At 38.5% G+C, this 22205-nt stretch overlaps 1 non-coding gene and 1 pseudogene across 1 annotated transcript; both read left to right on the top strand.

Annotated features, from left to right (window-relative positions):
• Positions 1–229: 229 nt before the first annotated feature.
• On the top strand, positions 230–1392 carry LOC117713372 (vomeronasal type-1 receptor 4-like; annotated as a pseudogene).
• A 3907-nt stretch (positions 1393–5299) lies between these two features.
• On the top strand, positions 5300–5426 carry LOC117714455 (small nucleolar RNA SNORA17). Its single transcript, XR_004607537.1, has one exon. It is a non-coding gene; the product is annotated as a small nucleolar RNA SNORA17 (small nucleolar RNA).
• Positions 5427–22205: the final 16779 nt, after the last annotated feature.

Raw genomic sequence — 22205 nt, 5'->3', positions numbered from 1 at the left:
AACTTTAGGTTTTGAAAAACTGTTAACAAATTCAAAGCACACGCAACAACCCAGAGTCTGCAGAAAAAGAGGGGGAGATTCGGGGACCTCACCTGCAACATTGCATGTGTCTACCACAGCCTCTTGAGTAGCAGAAAATGCCAGTATGCAAATATGCTGTTCATATCCATGTCTAGAATTACTAATGCTTTTGTATAAAAGTCTGTGCATCCTGGATACATTTGTTTTAACCTAGGAAGTAAAAATGGTTTTAAAGTTCATTAACAAAATTATTTTCCCCTCCATGACTGTGCTTGGCATTCTGGGGAACATGTCCTTTTCTGTGAACTATATGTTCAGTTGGTGGGGAAGGCCTGAGAAGAAACCCATACACCTTATTCTCATCCACTTGGCTTTTACAAACATCATACTTCTTCTTGCAAAAAGATTGCCAAAGACAAAAGCAGCTTTTGGTTTGAGAAACTTCCTAGGTGACATAGGCTGTAAGATCCTCCTTTACCTGGAGAGGTTGGCCCGTGGCCTCTCCATCTGCACCAGCAGTCTCCTCACTGTGGTCCAGGCCATCATCATCACTCCCAGAGCATCTGGTTGGCAGAGACTCAGGCCAAAGTCTGCATGGCACATTCTTCCATTCTTCTCATTCTTTTGGATACTCAATGGTTTAATATGTGTGAACCTAATCCATTCGACTACAAATACAAGACTGAATGTATCACAGCTTAGGGGTGATGGGACTTATTGTTATTTTATGTTACCAAATCAGAAAATAAAATGGATTTTTCTTCCTCTCATGGTACTAAGAGATGCAGTGTTCCAAGGTACCATGGGAGGGGCCAGTGGCTACATGGTATTTCTTCTCCACAAGCATCACCAGCATGTCCTCTACCTTCAGAACTCCAAGCTTCTCTACAGAACTCCCCCTGAGCTGAGAGCTGCTCAAAGTGTCCTCCTTCTGATGCTCTGTTTTGTTTTCTTCTATTGGACAGATTGTGCCTTTTCTCTAATTTTAAGTATATCTTTAGTGGAAAATTTCTTGATAATAAACATTCAAGAGTTTCTGACCCTTGGTTATGCAACTTTTAGCCCCCTTGTGCTGATTCACAGGGATGGACTTTTGACTGGATTTTGGCATGGGCAGTGAAAAAAAACTGAGAAAATCTCTCTCACTTATTGTTCAATAAGTGTGAGAGAAAACTCTCAGTTCTTCAATATTGTGGGTAAGATCAAATCCCACAAAGAAGGTTAAGCTTCAATTTATTCTCAGACACTATTTTGGTGACTCAAGTCTTGAACTGAGAATTAATTATAAATTAACTCTGAAGAAAAAACACAAACATGCCCTCTTCCCCATATTAAATTCTTGACCAGGATCATGCCATATGCCAGTAAGTAGATCCTTCCCTTTCACCTGGGCACAAGTATGACTAGTAGTAGAGTGCCATAGACATTCATCAGAAAGTTTCTTGGCATCCAAATTTTAAAAAAAATGAAAAAGAACATGATTTAAATAAATTTGTGGTGTACAGAGATATACCTCCCCATTTGTAGACATTTGTACTCCATAGATACCTAAGTATGGTCCTCCTAAATATAGTGACTCATGCCTGTTATCACAGCACTCAGGTCATTGATTCAGAAGGATCACAAGTTAAAGTACAACACAAGCAATACAACGAGATCCTCTCAAAACCAGCAAAGCTCAAAATCATAAGTGCTTGTTGCAGTTAACAAGTGTTTGATAGTGTTACTGTTTGCTAGATATTTATAAGTACTTCAAAGTTCCTGTAGAGACACTTGCCACTGCCAAGCTGACTAATTTATTGGAACTTCAATGATAGGATAGTAGGATCGCATTTGATACCTGTAGCTGAGCCCCCTACTTAGTGCTTCCACTAATGTATTCAAGAAGTGCTTTGGTTAATGGCCTTCTTTGTTCTGTTAGTATAAAATCTTCATAAATTATTATCATATTGGAGGATGGCATTTAGGATAACCAAAATCTGTATTCTAAGGGCTGTGCTTTGTTCATATTTAGCACCCAAATAAACTTTTATCAAAAAATAAATAAACTCTGTAATCTTAGCAAATTACAGTAATATAGAAACCTCATTCTCCGTTTTGCTACTATTTTGAAAACAACTTTTAAGGTTTTTATGTTGGTATTAATTTATAGTCTATGCATAGTTTTTCTGCATTATGTCTGGGTAGCACATCCATTCCTGATGCCTGTAGAGTCTGGAAGATAGCATCACATGCCCTGTGACTGACTGAAATTAGAATTGTTCTAAACCAAAATGTGGTTGCTGTGAATTGAACCTGGGTCCTCTGGAAGATCAACTAATTCTCTTAACTACTAAGTCATCTCTCCAGCACTAAGAAAATAGTCATAATTGTGTTTTTTAAAACTTTTTTTTACTACTACCATAACTGGAACCATGAAGAAGAGTGGGGTAACTTTGACAATTTCATGGAGATATAGTCATGTTAGTTCAAGAAATTCCGTATCTCGTACCTAACTTGTGTTTGCTAAACATTAGTACCACAAGGTACACAGTAAAATTGCCTTTAATATTTCTATAGTTTTTATGTCTATTTTTAAATGTGTGCATATATATTATATTATGTACATGTGTATATGTGTATACATACATGTGTGTATGCATGTATATGTACATATACATGTATACATTCACATAGACATGTACATATATGAGAGATGTAATGTTGGAGCTCTTAGATGTGAAACAATAACAGTAAACTCCTGCCCTATCTTGAATTTGAAAATCAACTTAATCTCACAAAGATCAGTGACCCAGTTATTAACAAGGTTGAAGATATGTTTGAAGCTAGAGAAAACTTAAGAAGTGATTGCAGAATTCCTGAAACATTGCAGTATCCATGATAACCAGAATCTAAATTATTTCATTTCAGTCCATGATCAAATTTCTTTGCTGAAAGAGGTTACTACAGATTCCATGTTCACAGATTTCCCTAATCCCATGACAATACAGAGCAGAAAATTAGTCTCCTCCCTGCAACCCATATTAGAAAGCATCCATACATACAGAACAAATTCAGGTTTCCCTTAGATGTAAAGTATTGAAACTCCGACCTCTTGGTTGAGTGCAACCCAGCATCTCAAAGATACACTCTAGGCTATACCTATGAGATAATTTGACTGTGTTTCAACAAGAGACTATTTTAGACACCTCTGGGTGGTTCAGCTTCAATTATTGGAACATAAGTGGGAAAATATGCAGTTTAATGTAATATTAAAGCCTAAAATGACATTTAATATTAAAGCATAAAATCAGTTTGAGGCTCAAATATAATCCAGGAAATATTAAGGTTTTGAAACACAGACACACAAATTGGAAGGGAAAAGGCAACCCTAGAAGTCATTTTGTTCACCAAAGGAGAAGACAGCAGGAAAAACTGAATCAGTGTAGTGGTCCAATGAGATGCCTCAGCAAGGAAAGCACTTGCTGCCTAGCCTGGCAACCTAACTTCCATCCTGGAACCATATGGGAGAAAGTCAGAACCGGTTCCTGGGAATTGTCCTCCAGCCTCCACATTCACACCATGGCAAATGTGTATGCCCAAACATATATACATACATGCATATAAAATGAGTAAAATTTTTAAAGATATAATATTAGAGACAGAATGAAATTTGAAACACCTCTGCTTTCTTGAAACACTTGAAGCAGCAGGTTCCTAAAGTGTTACTGTATGTGTCATGGGTAAGAGACATGCATTTCTAAGTGTCTGTGCATAGGACGTGGGCAAAATACATCAGTTTAGCCCCTGGTGTTTGGAATTATAAGATGGGAATATGGCAGATTGAAATAAGAAAGGAAGGAAGAAACTAGAAAACAATTCTATTCAACAATGCTCTGAATGACCATTGTCAGGATAAACTATGATTTTCCAAATTTGGAGCCCAAAATATATGGTTATAGAATTTAGATATTTGTTCTGCAATGGTAATGTGTTGGTTTGAATGAGAATGGTCTCCATAGGCTTATATTTGAATGGTTAGTCATCAAAGAGGGACCAGAGGAAAGCAGTATTAGGGCCTCATTGGAGGAACTATGTCACCAAAGGTGCTCTTGGAGGTTTCAAAAGCCTACACTTGGCCCAGTCCTCTCTCTCTCTCTCTCTCTCTCTCTCTCTCTCTCTCTCTCTCTCTTTCCTCTCTCTCTCTTCCTCCCTCTCTCTCTCCCTCCCTCCCATTCCTTTCTCATTCTCCTCTCTCTCTCTCTCTCTCTCTCTCTCTCTCTCTCTCTCTCTCTCTCTCTCTCTCCTTTCCTCCCTCCCTCCCTCCCCCCCTCTCTCCCTCACTTTTTCTGTGTCTCTTCAGATCGGGATGTAACTCTCAGGTATGCTTCTTAATTTTCTTTGTGAAACAGCTATAGCCCTAATGCCAAAATCACACAAAGACCTAACAAAAAAGAAAATTGTAGATCAATAGCTCTAACGATTTAGTACATAACAAACCTTAACATTCTACCCAGGAAATGTTTGCATCTGACAAACACATTCAGCAAAGTAGCCAGATCCAAAACTAACATACAAAAATTAGGAGCCTTCCTGTATATAAAAGACAAACCTACTGAGAAAGAAATAAAAGAAACAGTACCTTTCACAATAGCCTTTTTAAAAGTCTTTGGATAACTCTAAGTAAGTAAACAAAACATTAAGATTGAAGAAATAAATTGAAGCAGACAGCAGAAGATGAAAAGTCTCTGCTGTGCTCATAGCTGTGCAGGAGAGCTTTATTGTGAACAATGGGTATCTCGCCAAAACCAGTTTACAGACTCAGTGCAGTCCTCACCCCCAACACATGCAATACAATTCTTTACGGAAATAGAAAAGAATAATCTTCAATTTTTATATGAATTTTTTTTTTAAATACCAATCCTGAGTAATAAAAACACAGAAGGACATATCACCTTCCCAAATTTCAAGTTATATTGCAGAGCTATAGCCATAAAATGAAAGTGGAATTGCTGTAAAAAAAAACAGACATGGTGATTTATAAAACTGAACTGAAGTCTCAGACATAAGTCTACACATCTATGGGTAACTGTTTTTTTTTTTTTTTTTTTTTTTGTTTTTTTTTTTTTTTTTGTAAAGGGAACAAAAAAATACAGACTGGAGATAAGATAGCATCTTCAAAAAATGATGCTAGTCTAACTGTACTGCTGCATGTAGAACAATGAAAATATATGTTTCAGATACACACACACACACACACACACACACACACACATTGCCCTGCAAAACTTCAATTCCACCTGTCCCTAAAGAAATTGCAGATGTGGCTCCTTGTTCACCAGTAGGTGGCAGAGAGGAGAGAGACTATGTCTAAGCTTGGTGTTCTGAACTATGTATGACATCTGAATGATTAGTAACCCAATATTTGTTGAAAGAAGTAAGCCTGAGACCATCACCAGTCTGGTGCCAGGGACCCAAACCAGAAGCTAGCATGAGACAACCACCACTCCAGTGCCAGGCAACCTCTGATGGGCTCCCAGGATGGGAAGCAAGTCAGATACTAGAAGAATCCCTTCCTGGACCCCTAGCCTTGGGTAGGTGTGAGTTCACGACAGACAGCAACTTGGGCTGGATGAGAGAGAACTGGGCCTAAGACAATCACCAGAATGGCACCATGGGCCAGGACAGGGAGCTAGCCTGAGATGAATACCAGTCCAGCACTGCCCAGGCCTGGGGGTGCAGGGCAAACCATAGTTGAGATGACCCCTCTGGCACCATAATGCATGAGCGGAGCATAGCACTCCTGAAAGCACTTTTAAAACAACCTATAGTCAGAGACCCTGAACTCTGGGTGCCACCAGGAGGAGCAAGTAAGAGGCAGAGAAAAAGAGGAGAAAGACAAACAGAAGCCTGTGGGCTCAGCAGCAGCAGCAGCAGCAGCAGCAGCAGCAGCAGCAGCAGCAGCAGCAGCAACAGCAACAGCAACAACAACAACAACAGCAGAACTAGAGACTTGAGTGTAGTGAGGAGCAGCCTGATGTTAGTAGCCAGTGATGCCACCTGGGACCATGGTGGAGTTCAGTGCTGGTACTTGCAACTAAGTCTAAATCCATTGACTTGCAGTTGCAGGGGCTGTTACCACCAACAGTCTGGCTGATGTCCCTTGTCTGAGCTGCTACTGGAGACATGTTGATGTCTGAGGGCTGTGCAGAACTGGCCCCACCCCTCACCTGGGCATCGTGGGAGAGCAGGCCTAGTGGTGTGGGAGCCAGAGAGATGACCTGGCCTCTAGCAGCAGTACTCAGGGAGAGGGCCCTGCACGCTTTGGAAGTTATTAGTGAGCCAGCTCCAAGGATGCACGTGTAGGAGAGCTGGTCCTACCTCTCATCTCCCTGTGGTGGCATGGACAAGGGAGAAACAGCCTCTTCCTCCCCTCTCCCCTCTCCACCTGGGCACATGGAAGACCTTGCCCTGGGGTCATGAGAGCATGAGAACTGGCTCAGCCCTTCACCAGCTGCAACACTAGGAAAAGCAGTCCCTGCACCTCATCTGGGCAGCACAGTAGAGCTCTACTGGGATGTGGAGGTTATGGGTGAGCTGGCCCAGAAGGCAGGAGTGTGGGACAGCTGGACATGTCTCTTGTCTGTTGAGTGGTGGTATCAACAAAGGAAAGATCCCTTCCCCTCCCTTTTGTCCTGGCCACCAGAGGCAGGAGAGAGTTGGCCATAACAGGGTCATAAGAGCAGAAGAGCTGTCCCTGCACCTCACATGCTGCAGCACACAGGAGAGCAGGCCCTGTATTATGCCCAGTTAGAGAGACCCCCAAAAGACCACCAGGAACCACAACTCTGATGCAAGCACACAAGAGTCTTTTATTTGAGTTCAGACTAAGGCCATAATTCTTCCTGCACAACCGGCTAGGAATGTGACCTTTGGGTCTAGGGGCTTAGGGCTTATATAAGGAAAATGGGCGAGGTGAGGCTTTCAAGTCTTGGCGTTACATGATTGATGGGTAAAGGAGTGTTAACTTTCAAACTGATAATGTTTGTTCAGACAGCAGAGACTATACATCTGGAAAGGAACATTTTTGACCAGGGAAGGAATAACTCACCTTGTTATCATGACCAGTTTTTTCTTGTTGTTATAAGCTGGCCACAGCTGTTATGTCTATTTTCAACTGTTGCATATACTCAGTGGTCTCTTTCCTAGAGCTCAAGGGTGGAGGCCGTATCACTCCAAGGACAGGAGACAGCAGCCTTCTGTTTCCTCCAAGGGAAAACAATAGCAGACTTTCTCAAGATTTCCCAAGGATAGAGAGGGCAAGATGGAATATGTTCTTCTGCTGCTTTTTCTCTCTTCACCTGCACGTCAGTTAGGAAGCAGAGTAGAGTTGGTTGTGGAGGTTGCAAGTAAGCCAGCCTCGAGGTCATTAGAGATGGAGAGCCAGAGTGCTCACCAGCTCAGATACATCTCAGACCCAGATCCAAGGCTTTGAATTGGCCCACGCCAACACCTACCCCATCAGTTAACTGCTGGAGTGCAGGAAGGGCCTTATTCTACATATCTAAAACTATAGGCTCTTTATGACACAGGGCAACAATAGGATATTCAGGGGTCCCAGTGAGGTTCCAGCATTGATAGAATAGCAAAAGCCAGAGGCCTCATACCAGAGCAACAAGTCATTGCAATGAACATTTGCAAGCAAAGAAGTATAGACAACAGGGAATACTACAGGACACACTGTGACACTCTACAGCTTCCACAACAAAATTAAATTTTTATCTGTATCCGAGGAGATTGCAAGCATAGAGAATGGGTACAAAGGGAGGGGAGATGACTGAGATCAGGGTGCATGATTGGAAGCTCACAAAGAACTAATAAACAGTTTTTAAAAACCTCAACTCAAATGATAAAGGATCTCAAAATCAGATCTGATACATTGAACCTAATAGGAGAGAATGCAGAGAATGCAAGAAATAGGTTTAAACCGATGGCACAGGAAAAGTCTTTCTAAACAGGAAACACATAGGACAGACTTTAAGACTAACAATTAATAAATGGAACCTCATAAAACTAAAAGGCTCTGTACAGCAAAGGACGCTACCATTCAGTCAAAGTGGCAAGCTATAGAGTAGCAAAAGTTCATTACCAATTATACCTCTAACAGTGGGTTAATTATAGATTATACATAGAATAAAAACAAATAAACAAACAAAAAACCTGAACATCAAGAAAACAAATAACTCAATTTAAAAATGGGATATAGATCTGAACAGACTTCTTAAAAGGTAAAACAAATGGACAAGAAACACTTGAAATGTTGAACACCCCTAGCCATTGTGGACATGTGAATTAAAATTACTATGTAATTTCACTTTACTCCAGTCAGAATGACCAAGAACAATGAAAAAAGTGTGTGCTAGTGAGGATTCCCAGAAAGGGAAACAAATGTTCATGGTTAATGTGAGTCCACACTTACAGAGTCACTACAGAGATCATTGTGGAACGTCCTCAGGAAATTCAGAATCAATCATCCTTAAGATCCAGGTAACTCAAGCATGAAAATATATCCAAAGTTCAAGTTACTAAAAAGGCACTTGCTTATCTGTGCTCATCGCTGCTCTACTCATAATAGCCAGAAATTGGAAACTGTCTAAATGTCTATCAGCTGATGAATGCATAATGAAAATGTGATGTTAGAATGGGATGTTATTCAACTCTTTAAAAAACGGAAATTGCGCAGAATTAGATGGAGTGGAAAACAATAATTTTGAGTGAGATAACCCAGACCAAAAAGGAAAATTAATACATGCTTTCTCTTATATATGGATGTTAGCTCTTAAGCTTTCACTCCATGTGCTATAATCTACATAACTACAGATGTCAGGTTCCTAGTGAGGGATCAGGAGAAAGAATGGGATTTACCAAGGAAAGGGAATTAGAATACAATGTTACTAGAATGGAACAAGAGCGAGGTGGGAATGAAGGATAAAGGAAACAACGGAGAGAGGGACAACTAATAGTAAAAAATTTTTTGGAAAGCCATATAGACTCCTACTACCATAAAAGTTTCCTGAAATATACATGTATATGAATGGAAGTAAGTCAGCATGTAATGGGGAAGAAATGTCCCAAGTAGACATTTTATACCGCTAAGTTAAACTTCCAGGACCAAGAATGGATAACATCTTCTTGAGTCAGTGACCAAAGGTGTGCTATGGATTTTCTTCCAAATGTCACAGGATACTGCCAAAGCTATTTTGTGTATTCTATGACTCAATGATAAGGCCCTTGCTGAGGGAGATATGTATGTCATCAAAGAAGAGAAGTCAAGATGGTTTTCAACTATAAGCTTCACCTCTACTGCCTAGCATTCAGAGTACTTAAAGGTAGTCTGCAAATCACGGGAAGAGAAGGGTAATCATCAGTAACATGCAGTGACAAACACTGCTCTCTACAACAGTGACCTGCCTGCAATAGATATATCTACAATAGCGACACAAACGTTATAGGAGTCACCAATCACTTTTCATTTGAATTTAAGGACTAGTTCAAAAGATTAAACCCATACTTGACACTACTAAAGTGGCTAGATATCTGAGACTATATAGGCCATCTGCCTAACAAAAAAAAATTTACTATTAGTCTACTTAAGGAAAAAAAAAGAAATTGCCGCCTAGTGAAATATTGTTATACCCATAGATCAGTGTTTGCTTCGACTTTCATCAGAGAAGCTTCTCCTTTCAGTTGATGAGAAGAAAAAGGATTGGTGTCAGCTGTACTAGAAGCTGGTGAACATTTTTACTGGTTGTCATGGTGGAGGCATGAAGTCCCCAAAATAGAACAAGGTAATTTAGTGAGGGGGATAAATGTTACTGAAGACCAGCTGCTTGATGAAGGGGATTATGCTGACTTACAAGAACTAGTGTGATCTGATGATGTTGTAATTGAACAATGTCTTGCTGCAGCTTTAAGAGTTTGAAATATTATTGAGGAACATGGGGGGAAAATCTACCTCATTTTCTAAAGTAATACAGAGTTCTGTAATAATTGGGTTCAACTGTAATTAGAACTATAGCAGAACCTGAAACCACACAGCCTTTGGTAGAAATCTTGGCATTTGAAAATGCAAATACTGAATGTAAGACAGCAATCAGACCATTGAAAGTACAAGGGGCCCCTATAGATGAACAGATGAGAGACAGAAACAACTGGTATTGGACCTTAGGAGCATAACATCAATATCATAGGACAAGTCATAGCTAGATGTCCCAAAATCAAAATGCCCAAAGCTATAATTGTGAATTTGATCATTTTCAATATATTTGTAAGGCTAGAAGACTCGGAGCTCAAAATAGAAGGTATATTGACTCTAACAAATATGATATTCATAGAAGACAATAAGTAGGATCTGGTTACTAAAACTCACAAAGGTTTCCATGGGTATTGTAGCAATTGTGGAAAGGGCAAACATTGGCCTAAAAATTGTCAGTCAAAGAGAAACATACAAGGTAATCTCTTACCACAGAGAAATGAACAGAGAGGCTATCAGCTTGAGGCCCCACAGCAAACAACAGAAGTCATTTTCCTTTGGTCAGCCAGGTGGTATGAAGCAGGTAAGAAAAGTGAAAGTAATCATTTCTGATCTTATACATGCTGCAGAAGGAAGCACAGCTCTAGAACTAACCACATATACCCCTTTTACATTATTCCCAAAAGTTGAATGTTATAAGTTAACCCCTGGTATTTATAGTCATTTATCTGCAGGGACAGTAGGGACAGAAGTGAACTAACTTCTCGAGGATTTATTGTGCATCCAAGTATAGTAGTAGGTAATGATGATAACCCAGAAATAAAAATCATGGCATATGTGAAAAAGGAGATGCAAATTGATGCAGGTAATAGAGTTTCTCAACTGTTGTGCTTTTTTTTTACATCAAGGGCAAGACCACTTCCCTAAAAGGAACAGTGTTTTGGGGGGAATATCAGAAAATGTATATTCTGACAAACATGGGTTCATAATCAGAGACAATTAAGGTACCAATGAATAGTGTTAACATAGAAAGTTTGGTGGATACAGGAGTTGATGTTAGTATACTTTCCCAAAGTCTTGGAATACAGATTGGCCACTTCAGAAGGTTTACACACAACTATAGGAACTGGTAAACTATCATGAATAAGACAAAATGTCTAATGGATTTTACCTGTGTGGAACCAGAAGGGCAAACAGAGTAATTGAGACCTTATGTGGCTGACATGCCCATAAATTTATTGGGAAAGGATCTTTTACAATTGACTACTCAAATTAATATTGCTGCAATTCCAGAGATAGCAAATGAGAAAATTAGAAGAGATATGGTAGATGTTCCTGGGGAGCCTGCTTGAGCACCAGCTTTCTCTGGATAGGCAGTGATGTGGTAAAGGTAGAGGGAGCAGTATTTGTGAATTTTTTGTGTGAGTGCAAAACTTGATTTTACAAAATAAAAGTTGCTTATTATTAATAATGTTTACCTTTTGTGACTCTAAGTTATTTTGAGCCCAGAAGCCACAGCCCTCTGGAGATTAACACAGACACTGCTCAGGTTCATTAAGCATTTGATACAATAATTTTTTTGTCATAAATTACTATGGTTTTGTCAAGAGACAAATCATCTGCCTTGTGTCTCATTAGTATTGAAGTTTTATAAAGATAAACCAGATAATATTTCATCTCCTGTCCTTGCACCTACAATAAATTGTTTTTTGTTTAAGTTTATAACATTTAGTTATTGGATAATATCCACAGCCAGTCCAGAAAGAATGTTTTCCCTGATCAAAAGTCTGTCTCAAGCCTGCTTTCTATCTTAGTGCAATTAGCCCGTGACACAGGAAGGTTTGCAGAGCCCTAATTGGAGCATTGGATTATAGATGGCTCAAAATCTACTTGTATAATACTAGGAATTCTATAGAATCATTACTAGGAATTATGAAATCATCAATTCGTCTACATAGCATTGCTTCAAGAGACTACATTTTCACTTATCTGCAGAAAATCTGCCAAATAGGGTGGATTAATGCCCAAGGATTATTATATTAATTTAATAATGACAAGAAATGCATATTAGCTGCAAGCATCGATCCTGAGTTGAGTTTTCTGAAAGCCTTGCAGTTTATAGTTATTCATCACAGACCGTGCAATATGATGTGTTACGTCCAGAACATCACTTGTATGCCTTTAGACTTTCCTAGATGGCTCCTGACAGATATAGGTGATTGAGAACAATCACAAGCTGTGCCCATTGTCTAAACACAGACCATTACAGGAGCTGACTTTCCAAATTTATAAAAGGGGCAACCACTGACATACCAATAGCCTGGCTTCTAAAAGGGTAATCAAACAGACCTGGATGGTAAGAGTAGTGGCCTATAATAAAAGAAAAATTGCAGGCACTTGAACTATTGGTAAAGGAGCAGCTGGAGGTCGAAAATATAGAAGAGTCTACTAGTCCATGGAATTTTTGTTACTGAGATCATGGCTGATAATAATAATTGACTTGAAAGACTGCTTTTTCACAATATCCTTTCATGAACAGGATAGGAAAAGGTTTGCTTTCTCTGTACCTACTTTGAATAATAGTCATCTAATAAAGAGATACCATTGGACAGTACTTCCACAAGGAATATTAAATAGTCCAACTTTAAACCAGTATTTTGTGCAATAACCATTGAAATAATTCATAAGCAATTCCCTCTTTCTATCATTTATCATTATATAGATGACATTCTGTTGGCTGATTCTGACAAATATTTTTAAGGTAACACAAAGAATTCTGCCATGGTGGGAGTTACAGATTCCTCCAGAAAAAAAATCAAAGAGGAGATTCACTTAGTTATTTGGGTTATAAAATAAATTTAAAAATGAACCACAAAATGTACAGATCTATACAGACCAATTCAAACCACTTAATGATTATCAAAAATTAATGGGAGATATTAGCTAGCTGAGGCCTACAATTGGATTAAGTATATATAAGTTAAGTAATTTCTTTCAAACATTACAAGGCGATTCAAATTAAGTCCAAAATGTCTAAGAATTGAAGCAGAAAAAAAGAGTTAATTCTTATAAAACAAAGCCTCTAAGATTCATATGTAGATCAAATTGATCCTAAACTTGCTTTTAATTTGGTCATTTTGCTTTCAATTTATACCCTTACTGGGATCTTTATGCAAAGAAAAGATAGTATTGTGGAATGGATTTAATTTCTGAGTTAATTATAAAAGGTAGTATAAGATTATGTCAATTGTCAGGAACAGATCCAGCCGAAATTATAGTATCTCCTACAAATGCTGAGATTATGTCATCTAGGGTGATCAATGAAGATTGAAATAGCTTGTAGTAACTACTTGTTATAATTAACAACAAATATCTGAAAAGCAAACATATACAGTTTATAAAAAGAACTAATTAGATTCTTCCATGTATCATAAGGAGGACACCAATTCTAGAGGCAATAACATTCTAAACAAATACAAATAAGATGGATATGGCAGATTATAAATCAAACAAAATAAACTAGGTGGTCAAAAATACATCAAAAATCAAAGTTATTTGCAATCCTTATGGTATTAGTAGACTATCCTAAATCTCTTAACATAATTACTGAGTCTTCATATACAGAAAAAATTGTTTTTCTTATAGAGACTGCTGAATTTGTGCCTGATAACTCAGAATTAACCTTATTTTTTATATCAGTGCAATAGGCCATCAGAATTAGAAGCCATCCATTATATATTACTCATATTTGATCTTATAGAGATTTTCCAGGTCCATTAGCTAAAGGAAATGATAAAATTAACCGATTACTAAGAGAAAATGTGTTAGAAGCCTCGAAATTTTATAAAAAACATCATACTAATAAGAGAGACATAAAAAATAAAAATTCCATCACTTGGCAACAAGGCAAAAAATAATTTTTAAAACTGTCTTACATGTTCTTTGTACAACCAAATTCTGTACCTGCTGGTAGTAACCATAGGGGTACAAAAAGAAATGACATCTGGCAGATGGATGTTTCTCATTTGGGGATATTTGGAAACCCATACCATTAACCCATACTCAGGGTTTCAATAGACAACTGCTATAAGTTCTGAATAGAGTGATAGTGTTATTACACACTTATTGGAAATACTGGAAATTATGGAGATACCTGTACAAATTAAAACCAACAATGTTTCCTCATGTGTACTCAATAAAATGAAAGAGTCCTTTACATACTACAATATAAAGCATGTTACTGGTATATCACACAATCCCACAGGACAAGCAGCTACAGAAAGAGCCAATTTTACCTTAAAAGAGATGCTTATTAAACAAAAATAGAGAGAAAAAACAAGAACAGATTAAATAATGCCTTATTAACTAAATTTTCTTAATGTTGGTGAAAAGGGAATAATAGCAGATCTGAGACACTGGGTTATCAATAAAGCTGAAGAACTATGCCAATGAATATACTATAAGAATATATTTACATTATACTGGAAACCTGCAGTAGTTTTAAGATAGGAATGTGGTTATGCTTATATATTTACAAGGAATGAGAAAATATGGTTACCAAGAAAACCTTTAAATATTAGATCTTACCAGGGAAAATCTCTTATCAGATGAGACATGAATATCTTCACAAAGCAAATAAGCTCAGGTGATTCTCACAGACTGTCTCAGTTACTGATTTCTCCAAAATAAGTATGCACAACATCTTCAGAAAGACTACCTAAATGATTGATCACAAAAAGACTGAACAACACATAGACTTGACAGACAACATATAAAATGGACCGATGACATACAGACTAGTCAGAAAACATCCAAATCTAAGCCTACAGATGATACTTTGGCATTGGTTCACCTTGCTTTCTTTCCTGATCTTCATTCGTTATGACATTAAAAAGATAAATATTCTAGCTGCTTCTTGCCACTTCAGCAGACTCCTACTAATCAGTGGAGCCTTGGAATTCTTCTGGATTGAACCGCTGATGATGATTTGTATTTGATGTTTTGCTAGTAAACTGAACTGCTGGCAACAAAGATTAGAATCACCCCAAAGAACTACTTCTAAACAGGTTCACATCCTCCTTGTTCTGTTAACTATCTTCTTCCCCTACCTTTGGTCAGTGGGCTATAAGAGAGGTTGAAACATTTAAGAACCCGTATTAAAGTATTTTTTGAAAAATATAAGCCTACATAAAATTATTATACAAATTGATTGATAATATTTTGCAACCAAACAAAAATAAATATTTACTATTATAAAGTAGAAATATGACATACCCATCTATTTGCAGGAGTCTTTGCCAGATGTGATAGAAATGTTATTTTAAAATAAGATACAAATATGTCTGTAATAATTCTAGAATGTTATGTTCAAAGATTATAAGTTAAATCTCAGTAAGTATTTTTCAGTATCTGATAATTAGAGCCATATTTTCTACCTAGCATCTTATTGTGTGACCTTATTGAAGAAATTTTCAATTAAGGTAGAATCAGATCCTTTTGTAGTTCTTTGGTGACAGAGAGATGGATGTTGTAGACAGAGCCAGAATACCAACAATGGGCAACTACAAACAAGCCTTGCATGTTTCAAGCTCAGTCATTTATCTATAATGAAAAAAGAGGAATCCTCACTTTTATCTACATGGTAACTATAGAATGATGTAAAATGAAACTATACTGTACATTCATTATCTGATTACCACAGAGTCTACAATCGATATCTCTGCAGAGAATCTTCATGCATCTAATATTTGTAACTAGTATCAATGGGTTCTATAGACTGAAATTGCATGAGACATATCATTTCAGAGAAAGGCATTTTGATTCTTTACCATTCTTTCACAATTACATGAATTCTTTTCTGTATATGTATGACTACAATGCTTTCAGGCAGCCTGAAATAGGCTTTTTGTACTTACATTATTGTGTTTAGGAAATATCTTAAAATGTATAACACTGATGAAATTTTCAAACAAGTCTACCTGTGGCAAAAGATCTAAAATAAGAATTCTCCATTAAAAAAGAGAAATAAGCTAGTGTAGAGATGATATTTAGAAATTGGTGCCCTGTCCGGCTTGTTCCCAGGCAGCCACGATGTTCCCACTGCTCCTCGGCTCTGAATGGGGCTCCAGCTAGCTAGATGTGAAGGCTTTGGCACCCATGAGATGCCAGCTCATGCACCCACAAAGCTCAGCTGAACCGCGGACAATATCTGCCATCCTCAGAGTACCCAGTAAAAATGAGACTCTTAAAGCTTAATGATTATCTGAAGGATTTATATATTTAGAAATGCTCAATTAACATGTTGCCCACACAATTAGAGTTGTTACCCAATATCTAACCTTTTGATAGAAGTTGCTACAACTTTTGACCCATCTGTGGTTTTCCCTGGCTGTTCCCTCTCCCTTCCCCTTCCTCTCTCTTCTTCTCCCAGCTCCACCTCCTCTTCTACTGCCTAATCACCAAGCTCCACTGTGAATACAATGTAGCAGAATAAATATCCTGCTACACACTAGTTCTTCTGATAAACTTTACCAAATTTATCTTCACACATCCTCCACCTAGCATCACAGTACTGCAGTTATACAATCTGCAGTTAAAACCACTGCTCCAGGGTGCCTCACTGGAGAAAGAGGTTTTGTTCTCTCTCTCTCTCTCTCTCTCTCTCTCTCTCTCTCTCTCTCTCTCTCTCTCTCTGTCTCTCTCTCTGTCTCTCTCTCTCTGTCTCTCTGTCTCTCTGTCTCTCTGTCTCTCTCTCTCTCTCTCTCTCTCTCACACACACACACACACACACACACACACACACACCAAGACTGTGAGTCATTAGTATTACTATCTAAGAATAAACACATGCTTAAATTTCTTTGGCGGGATTTTGTCTCATGACACTACTGAAAAAATTTCATCAAGTCAAGTTGAATAACCTTTCCGGACAGGACCCTACAATTAAAGCTGAATCATCAAAAAGTTATCTTGAGTAGGACTCCTGTGTGAAAATTTTATATAACTGCCAGCTTGTAGTCAATTAGAGTATCTAGCAGAACACTGGGTGCTTCTAGGAGAGTGGGTAAGAGAGAAATGGGATCCCACTGGACAACTTTAGGGCATCTGTGACCCCAGTGACTTAGGGCATCTAAGGGAATGTAGTGGTTTGAATATGCTTGGCCCAGGGAGTGGCACACTTAGGAGGTGTGGCCTTGTTGGAGTAGGTATGATCTTGTTGAAGGAAGTATGTCATTGTAGAGATGGACTTTGAGACCCTGCTCCTAGCCATGTAGGAGCCAGTCTTCTGTTGTTTATCTTTGGAGCAAGATGTAGAACTCTCAGTTCCTCCAGCACCATACTTGCCTGGACACTGCCATGCTTCCTGCCATGATGAAATGTGGTCGAAATGAACCTAGCCTTGTTACCAGGTTTGTGTCCAGGTGGCTTTCTCACTCTAGAGATGACAATTACTGCATTTCAACTTCTCCTCTGACAAAAGGGTAATTGTGTCTTCTACTATTGTACCCTAGAAATCATTATAGCATCATATATGTCTACATATAATGAAACATGCTACAGAGATTAATAGCAAATCCATAATCATTACTAGGTTTGGAATAATCATTAAATATTTACTTAGAGGTCAGAATCTATAGAAATCCCTATAATCTTTTAACCTCCATTCCTAATAGAAAACATTGAATTTGTTTGCTAAGTGTTTGTCTAGGAATTCCTATCTTTCTAACTCTCTTCTTTTCTCCAAACATTAAAGATCTGAGTCCTATTTGAGGTCAGCTTCTAGGACATCTCATAAGTGGTTTCTTTTTTCTAACTGAAGTGAAGAATCACAGGGAGGTAGAGATAACTCATTCTTGTGAAATGCTTTAGAAAACTAGTTTAAAAGACATGATTTCTATTTATACAGACAAGAATAACACATGGGTTTTATCATCCTAGGAGCCAAGGTACATTAGTGATATTTTCCATACCAATTAAAAATAAGATTATTGCTCTTTGTTGCTTATAGTATTGGGATAAAATTAAGATGAGCTGTTTCATGTTCACAACTTGAATCCTTCACAGAAGGATTTTTTCAAGACAGAAATGACAATTGTTAGCCTTCATTGTTTATATGTCCCCTTAAACACAATGATTAATTTTTACTTACAAGTGTCTATAACATTATGTTTTAGAATCAGAAAACTTTAACAAAAAACTGTCCAGCTCATCATAAACGTGCATAGGATGCAGCATCTGAAGGGGGTCTAGTAGACTGAGAATGGCAAACATGACTTTGTCCTTTCCCTATTCTCTCTTTCTTGTTAAAAAAACAAACAAACAAAAAAAACAAATCAAAACATTAGATTACAATTCTAAAGCTGGCCACCAAGGTCCATTCTTTTATTTGGCCACTTCCTCCTACTGAGGCTGACTACCAAGGTCCAGCTATCAAAATATTGAAGTCCAGCAATCATTGCCTCCCTTTGCCACTCTAATTAACCTTCCCAATCAAAATTAAACACCTCATCCCAACAAAGGATTTCCCTTTTTATCTTTATAAACAGTCATTTGACTATTGATGAAGTCTGTCTCCTCTCTAACCAGAGGCAGATCTTTGTAACTCCAGGTCAAATATCCCTTTCCACTTTCCTCTCCTTTGTTCCCTTCCCTTTTTCTCTGGTCTTCTGTCTCCTGGTTTTGTTTTTTATCACCAAACCTTTGTCCTTCTGGGACAAATACATTTCCTTTGAGCTAAGAACTTTGTCTTGTGTCAATATCAGTTCTTTCACCAATGAGCTGTTAAAGAAAACACTTGCCAGTATTTGAAATGTACCAAAAGAGAAAATTACAAATATTATAATCACTAATGATAATGATTAGTCAGAGTCAAACGTAGATGTATTTGGAGACTGAAAACCTAGTATTTTGTTTTTATTTCATCTTGCTGTTTCTGGGACAAGGTTGCAGGTTGGCCTATGGAACCCAGGTTGGCCTTCAACATGAAATCTTCCTGACCCATTTCCCTAGTGCTGATATCACAGAAATGCATTATCCTGCCTGTCTCAAAAGGTCTTTGCTTGCTTCACTAATTTCATGTGCATGTGCATTTTGTATACATGTATGTCTGTGTACCACACACATGTCTGGTGTCTATGAAGGCTAGAAGAAGACATCAGATCTTGTAGAACTATAAATTTAAATGATTGTGAGTTATAGTGTGAATGTGGTAGAGTATCAAGTGCTCTTAACCATTGAGTTGAGTCTCTAGACCCTAACTCAAAGTTTTGATACACTCTTAAATTTTTTCTGTATATTGATAACCTTTTAAAAAAAAAAAAAAAAAAAAAAAAAAAAAAAAAAAAAAAAAAAAAAAAGCAAGATGATAACCTTTGGCAAAGACCTACCAAGAGCTCTGTCATGACTCCAGCATGAGGATTGACAGCATTTCCTCGGCACTTCTGTCTCATTTTTGTGTCTTTAAGAATTTATTTCCTTTCATCTTCCTGGACCCAGGGACCAGACCTGTCAGGGTTAGAAGGAAAGTGAAGGACTCAAGGCTCACAGGGCTTCTTAACTACTCCACTGGTTAGAGAGAGACTTCAGCTTTAATGACTCTTTTCTGGCACCACTGAGGGGATGAAGATCTAATGTCCTTGTACTCATCTGGACCTCTGTGGTGCAGTCAGGCTCTGAAACAGCTCTGGGAAGGTTTGTGGGACTCTTGGCTGCCATCAGGTTCAGCTCACTTCAGGTTTCACGTTGTCACAGTGTCAGGGGGAAGGAAGACTACTGCAAGGCCTCAGTCCCTGAAGTACAGCTTCCTTCTCTCCTACAGTTACTACATTTGTTTTGCTCAGAAGTTATTTCCAGGTTAATTAGGGTTTAATTATCTTGAGAGGAAGGATGAGAGGTGAGAAAATAAACAACTAACCAAGTTTTTGTGTACTGAGCTTCCCATATCTCCAGTCTGAGTTTTACCTTCCCAACGTGTCAGGTTCTGAACTGGCAGGGGAGCAGCTTCTCATAGGCCCAGTCTCTTTCTTCTCTTTCTTAAACCTCTTGTTAGAGAGGAGTAGAATAAATGATGCTCAGCACTTGGGATTCTGCTCCTCACGCATGTCACAAACAGGATATATTTGTGATCCCTTATTTTACCTGTGTCTATCAATAGTGAAGGACTTTGCTGTCACTGATTTTTTTTCTTTCCTGTGCATTAATTATCTTATGGGACTTGAAATATCAATGTTCCTCTCCCATCTCTGGCCTTATTCCAAAAGAAATCTTTACTCACTGTAAAATTTCAAGGATACTTCTAAAACTTCTGTGTGCCCAAGAATTGTCTTATGTAGTTTTCATTCCAGTTCCTAGAGGACCTTCCTATGCCAAATGCAAAACTATGTAAAAAAAATTGTAGGCATGAGATTCGTAGTTATGAAATCATTGTTTTGTTCTTGAATAGAAAGTAACACTGGTTTGCCTTGGGAGATGAGTTCAAGGTCACTTGTCTTGCTCTGTGTTCTGCTTGATGGTCTCTCCATACATGCAGCTGACACATGACAGAAACTAAAAATGCTTCTCTGTGTATGAAAAAGCATCTTTTGAGAAAAACCAGGATTTTCATATTCTCTATTGAATGGGGAATTCAAGCACAGAGAAACTAACCTGTATGTTACCTATGGCAGGATAGGCAAAAGTTGAAAATAAAATAATTGACTACTGTGTAACAATTATTGACCTCTGTTGTCTTTGTTATCTAGTTAGATATTTTCAAAATATATTTCATCTTTGAAATATAAAGAAAGAAAAACAGTTTAAAGCTTGTAGCACTCTAACTGGTTTATTCAATAGAAAAGAAGAAAATATTAGGAAGAGAGCCCTTTATGCAGCTTCCATCTGGGAGGACTTCTGTAAAGAGATTTGGTCATCTGTAGACAGAGGGCACAGTGGTGGCATTCTTGGAGTAAAAATACCATGCAGCCAAAGGGCCATCTACAATATTCTAAAACAGGGCATTTCTCAAATTCATTATAATTTTAAAAAATCAGGTTTATTATGCAGGTTTTTGATACAAAAAATAATAATCATTATCACTTTTATTAATCTCTGGTGTATTCATATTACTTGTGTATTTTCTTTTCACATTTAAGTCCCTATATTGCTGGAGCATTCATTTCTTCTAAACAGAGACTCTTACCAACTCCATTATTTTTTAACATACATTTTATTTATTCATGTGTTTGTCAATGTCTTCATCAACAAACATAGATAATGGTCAACTGTGGGGCCATGAAAAGATAGCTTGGGTTTTGGTAGAAGCTCTGGCTGGAAATAGCCCAGAGACCCAACAGGTGTCCATACCTGTGAGGGATGGGCATCTGTTTCATCATGCTCCTAGAATCCAGGCACCTAACACGTGGCAAAGACCTCCATTGAACAGTGCCTTGCAGTAACCTAGGGCAATGCCCCTACCAACCCCTCCACAGGTAGAGGGTGTGACTATAGGCCTCAGGCCCTAGAGAGATTTCCACATTAATGAGATACCTAAAAGCCAGAGGGTGTAGCCAATTGTGTATTCCTGTCCCAGATCCTCTTCCCTCCCTATTTAAGTCAGGTCTGCCCTGACCTAAGTGGGGTGCATCCAGATTCAACTACCATCAATCATGAAAATAAAGCCTGTAAAACCCACAGATTTCCAAGTGTCTTTTGGGGGCCCGCCATAGGGGAACCGCAGAGAAGGTCTCAACTACAAAGCTGTGTCTAATCTCCCATGGAGAGCTTCTCTGTGTTCCACCACAGAGGCCTGCCTTTTCAAATAAGCTAGCTGAGCCTCTTAGCCAAGTGAGCACTTCCTGCCAGGCACAGTCGGGGCACCCCTTCCCTCTCTCCCTCTTTTCTCTCGGTGTGCAACTGGTTCTACCTGCACACCTACAGTCTATGTTTGTCAGCGGCATCTGGGAGCCCTGGATAGAGACCACCAGCCTCTGGGCCCACTCACAAGCCCTGCCCACCCCCCTGGAACTTCAGACTGAGATTCTCTCATGCCCTGGACTGAGCCCCACAACATCCCACAGCATGGAGGGAACTCAGTTAAATTCTAGCACTTCTGCCACTCTGAGCCATGACAGACATATGGGGATGACAACACCACACAACACTGCACAACAGATATCCATGCCCATGCCCACACATG

This window comes from Arvicanthis niloticus, chromosome 8 (genome assembly GCF_011762505.2).
Source record: "Arvicanthis niloticus isolate mArvNil1 chromosome 8, mArvNil1.pat.X, whole genome shotgun sequence".
In the NCBI taxonomy this organism is placed as follows: Eukaryota; Metazoa; Chordata; class Mammalia; order Rodentia; family Muridae; genus Arvicanthis; species Arvicanthis niloticus.
This window is presented reverse-complemented; position numbering and strand designations above follow the sequence as displayed.